Source organism: Lipotes vexillifer, unplaced genomic scaffold, assembly GCF_000442215.2.
Source record: "Lipotes vexillifer unplaced genomic scaffold, Lipotes_vexillifer_v1.1 scaffold533, whole genome shotgun sequence".
NCBI lineage: Eukaryota > Metazoa > Chordata > Mammalia > Artiodactyla > Lipotidae > Lipotes > Lipotes vexillifer.
The window spans coordinates 1767276-1775227 of record NW_006773553.1 but is presented as its reverse complement, the minus strand read 5'-3'; the positions used below and the strand labels follow the sequence as shown (position 1 = coordinate 1775227).

Here is a 7952-nt window from a genome sequence, read left to right as displayed (position 1 = left end):
TATTTAGTAATGAATTGTTTAGCCTCCATGTGTTTGTGTTTTTTACGTTTTTTTCCCTGTAATTGATTTCTTATCTCATAACGTTGTGGTCAGAAAAAATGCTTGATATGATTTCAATTTTCTTAAATTTACCAAGGCTTGATTTGTGACTCAAGATGTGATCTATCCTGGAGAATGTTCCATGTGCACTTGAGAAGAAAGTGTAGTCTGCTGGTTTTGGATGGAACGTCCTATAAACATCAGTTAAATCTATCTGGTCTATGGTGTCATTTAAAGCTTGTGTTTCCTTATTAATTTTCTGTCTGGATGATCTGTCCATTGGTGTAAGTGAGGTGTTAAAGTCCCCCACTATTATTGTGTTACTGTCGATTTCCTCTTTTATAGCTGTTAGCAGTTGCCTTATGTATTGAGGTGCTCCTATGTTGGGTGCATATATAATTGTTATATCTTCTTCTTGGATTGATCCCTTGATCATTATGTAGTGTCCTTCCTTGTCTCTTGTAACATTCTTCATTTTAAAGTCTATTTCATCTGATGTGAGTATTGCTACTCCAGCTTTCTTTTGATTTCCATTTGCATGCAAAATCTTTTTCCATCCTCTCACTTTGTCTGTATGTGTCCTAGGTGTGCAGTGGGTCTCTTGTAGACAGCAATATATATGGGTCATGTTTTTGTATCCATTCAGCGAGCCTGTGTCTTTTGGTTGGAGCATTTAATCCATTCATGTTTAAGGTAATTATCAATATGTATGTTTCTATTACCATTTTCTTAATTGTTTTGGGTTTGTGTTTGTAGGTCTTTTTCTTCCCTTGTGTTTCCCACTTAGAAAAGTTCCCTTAGCATTTGTTGCAGAGCTGGTTTGGTGGTGCTGAATTCTCTTAGCTTTTCCTTGTCTGTAAAGCTTTTGATTTCTGCATCAAATCTGAATGAGATCCTCGTCAGGCAGAGTAATCTTGGTTGTAGGTTCTTCCCTTTCATCACTTTCAATATATCATGCCACTCACTTCTGGCTTGTAGAGTTTCTGCTGAGAAATCAGCTGTTAACCTTATGGGAGTTCCCTTGTATGTTTTTTGTTGTTTTTCCCTTGTTGCTTTCAATAATTTTTCTTTGTCTTTAATTTTTGTCAATTTGATTACTATGTGTCTCAGCATGTTTCTCCTTGGGTTTATCCTGCCTGGGACTCTCTGCACTTCCTGGACTTGGGTGGCTATTTCCTTTCCCATATTAGGGAAGTTTTCAACTATAATCTCCTCAAATATTTTCTTGGGTCCTTTCTCTCTCTCTTCTCCTTCTGGGACCCCTCTAATGTGAACGTTGGTGTGTTTAATGTTGTCCCAGAGGTCTCTTAGGCTGTCTTCATTTCTTTTCATTCTGTTTTCTTTATTCTGTTCCATAGCAGTGAATTCCATCATTCTGTCTTCCAGGTCACTTATCTGTTCTTCTGCCTCAGTTACTCTGCTATTGATTCCTTCTAGTGTAGTTTTCATTTCAGTTATTGTATCTCCGTTTGTTTGTCCTTTAATTCTTCTAGGTGTTTGTTATACATTTCTTGCATCTTCTCGATCTTTGCCTCCATTCTTTTTCCAAGTTCCTGGATCATCTTCACTATCGTTATTCTGAATTCTTTTTCTGCAAGGTTGCCTATCTCCACTTCATTTAGCTGTTTTTCTGGGGTTTTATCTTGTTCCTTCATCTGGTACAAAGTCCTCTGCCTTTTCATTTTGTCTGTCTGTGAATGTGGTTATCGTTCCACAGGCTTCAGGACTGTAGTTCTTCTTGCTTCTGCTGTCTGCCCTCTGGTGGATGAGGCTATCTAAGAGGCTTGTGCCAGCTTCCTGATGGGAGGGACTGGTGGTAGGTAGAGCTTGGTGTTGCTCTGGTGGGCAAAGCTCAGTAAAACTTTAATCTGCTTGTCTGCTGATGGGTGGGGCTGGGTTCCCTCCCTTTTGGTTGTCTGGCCTGAGGCACCCAGCACTGGAGTCTACCCGGCTCTCTGGTGGGGCTAATGGTGGACTCTGGGAGGGCTCACGCCAAGGAGGACTTCCCAGAACTTCTGCTGCCAGTGTCCTTGTCCCCACGGTGAGCCACAGCCATCCCCCGCCTCTGCAGGAGACCCTCCAACACTAGCAGGTAGGTCTGGTTCAGTCTCCCCTGGGGTCATTGCTCCTTCCCCTGGGTCCCGATGCCCACACTACTTTGTGTTTGCCCTCCAAGAGTGGAGTCTGTTTCCCCCAATCCTGTCAAAGTCCTGCAATCAAATCCTGCTAACCTTCAAAGTCTGATTCTCTAGGAATTCCTCCTCCCGTTGCTGGACCCCCAGGTTGGGAAGCCTGACGTGGGGCTCAGAACCTTCACTCCAGTGGGTGGACTTCTGTGGTCTATGTGTTCTCCAGTTTGTGAGTCACCAACACAGCAGGTATGGGATTTGATTTTATTGTGATTGCACCCCTCCTACCATCTCATTGCAGCTTCCCCTTTGTCTTTGGATGTGGGGTATCATTTTTGGTGAGTTCCAGTGTCTTCCTGTCGATGATTGTTCAGCAGTTAGTTGTGATTCCAGTGCTTTCGCAAGAGGGAGTGAGAGCACATCCTTCTACTCTGCCATCTTGAACCAATCTCCCCAAATCTTTATATCTTTTTTGTTTTGTTTTGTTTTTGTTTTTGTTTTTGTTTTTGCGGTACGCGGGCCTCTCACTCTTGTGGCCTCTCCCGTTGCGGAGCACAGGCTCCGGACGCGCAGGCTCAGCGACCGTGGCTCACGGGCCCAGCTGCTCCGCGGCACGTGGGATCTTCCCGGACCGGGGCACGAACCCGCGTCCCCTGCATCGGCAGGCGGACTCTCAACCACTGCGCCACCAGGGCAGCCCCGCTATTGTTTCTTTATGGTCTTGGCTTTTAGCTCTACCCAGTGGTTTTCATTTTCTTTGGTCCTAGTCCTTGCCTCCCAGACCTTTGTCTTGGGTCATTTTCCTTCTTCCTGAAGTACATCCTTCACATAGTCCTTCAGGGAGGGACGCTGATGGTTTCATTTACTTGAAAATGTCTCTGTTCTTGAAAGGTAATTTCCCAAGTATATAATTGTAGGTTGGCAGTTACTTCCTTTCAGTAGTTTGGAATTATTAGTGCACTATTCCTGGCTTCCATTGTTGCTGCTGAGAACTCTGCTTCAGTCTAAGTGTTAGCTATTTCTTTTTAAATAATCTTTTTTCCCCCTCTAGTTGTTTTTAAAATCCTTACTTTCTCTATTGTGCATTTCTTTATGTGGTATATAGGTATTCTCTCTTGATTTATTTTCTTTTAAAATACATTATGAGGGCTTCCCTGGTGGCGCAGTGGTTAAGAATCTGCCTGCCAATGCAGGGGACACAGGTTCGAGCCCTGGGAAGATCCCACGTGCCGCGGAGCAACTAAGCCCATGCACCACAACTACTGAAGCCCGCGTACCTAGAGCCCACGCGCTGCAACAAGAGAAGCCAATGCAATGAGAAGCCTGTGCACCACAAGGTAGAGTAGCCCCCATTCGCCGCAAATAGAGAAAAGCCTGAGTGCGGCAACAAAGACCCAACGCAGCCAAAAATAAATAAATAAAATAATAATTTTTAAAAAAGAAAGCAAGCCTAGGTTTGAAAAAATAAAATATATTATGAGCACATTTTTGCCTGGGACTTTATATGCTAAAACTAGATGGACTGTTTTCTTCTCTTTTTTTTTTAAATTGGAGTATAGTTTCTGTACAATGTTGTGTTAGTTTCTACTGTAGAGCATAGTGAATCAGCTAGACAGATACATATATTCCCTTTTTTTTGGATTTCCTTCCCATTTAGGTCACTGCAGAGCACTGAGTAGAGTTCCCTGCACTATACAGTAGTTTCTTATTAGTTATCTATTTTATACATAATATCAATAGTGTATATATGTTGGGATTTCCCTGGTGGCACAGTGGTTAAGAATCAGTCTGCAAATGCAGGGGACATGGGTTTGAGCCCTGGTCCGGGAAGATTCCACATGCTGCGGAGCAACTGGGCCCGTGCGCCACAACTACAGAGCCCACATGCGTAGAGCCTGCACACCACAATGAAGAGTAGCCCCCGCTCACCACAACTGGAGAAAGCCCGCATGAAGCAACAAAGACAAAACCCAGCCCAAAATAAAGAAATTAAATTAATTTAAAAAAAATAGTGTATATATGTCAATCCCCATCTCTCAATTCGTCCCCCGCCCCCCAGAAGGCCTGTTCTGAGGATGTATTTTTTTCAGAGAGAATTTATTTCTGCCAGCATGCTGGGGGTCCTACTGACTGGGGAATTATCCATTAACTTCTTGACTTGGAGATTTTGGACTATGCTTGTCGAGTGAACACCGACCTGAAACTCATGTTTCATAAAGTTAGATCTCATGAACTTCTAACCAGATTTAATAAATATTAATGTCTTGGCTACTTTCATTAAAAAAATTTTTTAGGGGCTTCCCTGGTGGCGCAGTGGTTGAGAATCCGCCTGCTAATGCAGGGGACACGGGTTCGAGCCCTGGTCTGGGAGGATCCCACATGCCGCGGAGCAACTAGGCCCGTGAGCCACAACTACTGAGCCTGCGCGTCTGGAGCCTGTGCTCCGCAACAAGAGAGGCCCGCGACAGTGAGAGGCCCGCGCATCGCGATGAAGAGTGGCCCCCGCTTGCCACAACTAGAGAAAGCCCTCGCACAGAAACAAAGACCCAACACAGCAAAAATAAATAAATAAAAATTATTTTTAAAAAAAAATTTTTTTTTAAAGTAGAACCTGCCTCCGTCCCCTCTTCCTCCTCATTCCCTGGGTGGGAACCACTCTCCCAGAGCTGGTGTGTATAATTCCGATGCACAGTCCAACATGGATACATATTAAGTATGTATCCATTAACATGTATAGTATGCGTTTACATTCTTTGTGTGTTTAAAGTTTTTGTGCAGAGGGGGAGGGGCAGGCCTTGCTCCTTCCCAGGCAGATTTTTCCAAAATCCAAATCCCAGCCCACCAGGCACCCACTTGGAGCAACTGAGAGCGTTTCACCAAACGCCGTGCATATGGCATCAGACTGTGTAAACTGAAAAACGCTCCTGTCATTTTTCGCATCTGTACAGTGGGTATGATTTTTTTTTTCCTCATCAGTCAGTTTCAGGTTTCGATTCCCACCATGGCTATCACACAGTTTCGGTTATTTAAAGTTTGTACCTGCCTAGCAACAGTATTCTCATTCCTAAAGAGATTAATATGCAGATCTGGCAGAGGACGGAAATTAAGTGGAGACTAAATAACTTTCCCAGCTACAGTTGATTATTCATCAGTTGCTAAACAGACAGACGTTGAAGAGTGGACTTCTTGAGATGCAGATACACCCACAAGTGTAAAGATTAAAGGAGGGAATAGGAATGTGGCAACACAACAAAATGCTTTAGAAAAACTGGAACCTGACTGTTTTAAGGACATGACACCAACTTTAAGGAAAACTCAGAAAATCATTATTAAGAAGAGAGAACCGTTAAATTTCGGCATCCCAGATGGTAGCACAGGTTTCTCTAATAGACTAGCAGCTACACAAGGTATGCCTTTTATTCACCAATCTCCTGAATTAGGTGACATGGATACCTGGCAAGAAAACACCAATGCATAGAAGAAGACGATGCGTCAAGCCTAAGAAGTTCTGAGGCAGCAGAAGACAGCAGACAGAGAAGAGAGCAGCAGAACAACAAAGGAAGAAAATGGAAAAGGGAGCACAGCGGCTAATGAAGGAACAAAACACAATTGGTATGAAACCTTCATAACAAATGTTCTTCAGATGTCATGGTGCCAGTGGGAGAAATAAGAGCTCCACAGCCCAAGCAACATTCGCATGGAGCTAGGAGTATTTTCAGAATACAGGTACACTGCTTGACTTTAATGCATTCATCAGGCCACCCAGGACACCAGGAATCTCTCAAAGTCCCTCGAACTCTTAGTGATTGAGACTCAAAGAACAAAAAAAGACTTATGAGACAATATTTCCTTCAACATGTTCCAACTGTAAGACAATTGTTTGCTGTAGAGAAATTATTACAAACGGCATATATCAGTACCTTTCCAAGCTGGTGTTTCTAGCTTAATAAATGGGTGTAATAATTTTACAGTGGGAAACAACTCTCCTGTCTATAATGATTTCCTTCAATGTGCATAATGATAAAATGAATTATTCTAAGTATTCTTTTGTTTCCATGATTACCTGACCTAAATCAGACAAACCTTTAACTTCTCATTTTTGTTGTCAGAAGCTGGTGTTGGCATACATTTCCTCTAACTTGAAGTGGCATTGTTCATGTCTGATACAACATCAAGGAATTTCGTAATTTTGGTTTTCAAGAAAATGACATTAAATGCAATAATTTTAGTTATCACAAAAAAAAAAGTTTTTGTGCAACTTGCTTTTTTTTCAGAGTAAAAAATTTATTTTATTTAGTAATTCATTTTCTGCTGTTGTTTTTAATTTACGAGAATTTTAAAAGAAAATAAATACAATAGTGCTGCATACATTTGATATTCTATTAAAAATTTAAAAATCATGTTAATTTTTTGTTTCATGCACAGCTCATGTACTCAAACCTGACGGTAATAACATACAGAAATTTTACTGACAATATGCAATAAAAATTATTCAAAGTGGCATAGCAAGTCATTTCTGAGAATCACCTTCACCGTGTTTTCTAGTAACCTCCATAAGATTAGCTCCTGTAACCGGATCATTCTGTGTCTATCTTTCCGTGTTCCTTTCTCTTCTGAAGGCAAGGGGAATTGTGGATCTTGGGGGGGTTACCCTTTTTGCAGGAACCCAGAAGGGTCTTTTTACACTGTTATTCACAAAAGTAGCGGCTGCTCCCTTTGGACCTAAAATCCCCCAATTCTTCCAGCCGGATGTATGTGCTCACCCAGGACTACCATGCTCCCTGCACCCTCACCGTCCCCTTCAAAGAACCCCTTGACATGTTTTTCCTTTCCACGTGTGACTTCTCTGAATGCACAGGTGTGCGCCCGGACTCAGCCACAGAGACATTCATGGTTCAATGGACAGGGGAGCTTACACGTCTGAAGCAAGGCCCTGGAGCGACACCCCACGGTGGGCTGCAAACTGCAGGCAGGACCTGGTGGTAGCCTCCGCTCCCAAGGGGAAGGGGAGCGGGCTCTTTATAGGGGGAATTACATCAGGTGGCCTCATTAGTTACCAGGGAAACCAGTGGAGGGGCAGGCCCCTCACCGCCCTTGTGGTAAGCTGTCACCAGCTGGGTCCTGGGCATAGGGGTAGGTGAAACAGGCCCTGGCCGGGCAGGGGAACGTGCAGACAGCAAGAGAACAGCCATCTTGCGTGGCCTGGCCATACAGCCCCTGAGACCCCTGATTTTCTGCAGGCCCCCTCAGCAGATCTGCTCCTAGTTTGCAGCCACAGATACTAACACCGGAGGCTTAAGGGCTTCCTGTCATTTAAGATTCCAAACGCTTTCTTCTTCTTGTCTGGCTCTTCTGCCCACATAGGAACAGGGCCGGTCCTAGTCTCCGGGGACAGCCGCGCAAGACCGCGCGGGAGCGGGCTCGCCGCCCAAGCGGGTGCGACCGCCGTCAGGGGCGAGGGCGTGGAGCGCCTGCGGGGAAGCCCGGCTCTGCCCTCCCGGGGCATCTCGGGACCGCGGGGCTGCGCAGAGCTCGGCCGTCGCTCCGAGGCCCCCGGAGGCTGCTGTCCCCGCGGCGGGTGTGGACGCCCCCCGCGTGTGCGAGGCCGCGCCCAGGGCCCGGGGGAGCACGAGCAGCCCCCGCCGCCGTCCAGGCCCCCGTGCGGGCTCCACCTGCGGCCAGACCTGCGGACGCGAACGTCCAGCCGCGTCCACGTGCGGCCGAGCCCGCGGGGCGGTCAGATGAAGGCCACCTGCGGGGTCACGTGCAGAAGGCGCGGCGCCT

At 45.2% G+C, this 7952-nt stretch overlaps 1 pseudogene; it reads left to right on the top strand.

The window, feature by feature from the left end:
* The first annotated feature begins 5169 nt into the window (after positions 1-5169).
* LOC103084922 (receptor-binding cancer antigen expressed on SiSo cells pseudogene) lies at positions 5170-5797 on the top strand (annotated as a pseudogene).
* The last annotated feature ends 2155 nt before the right edge of the window (positions 5798-7952 follow it).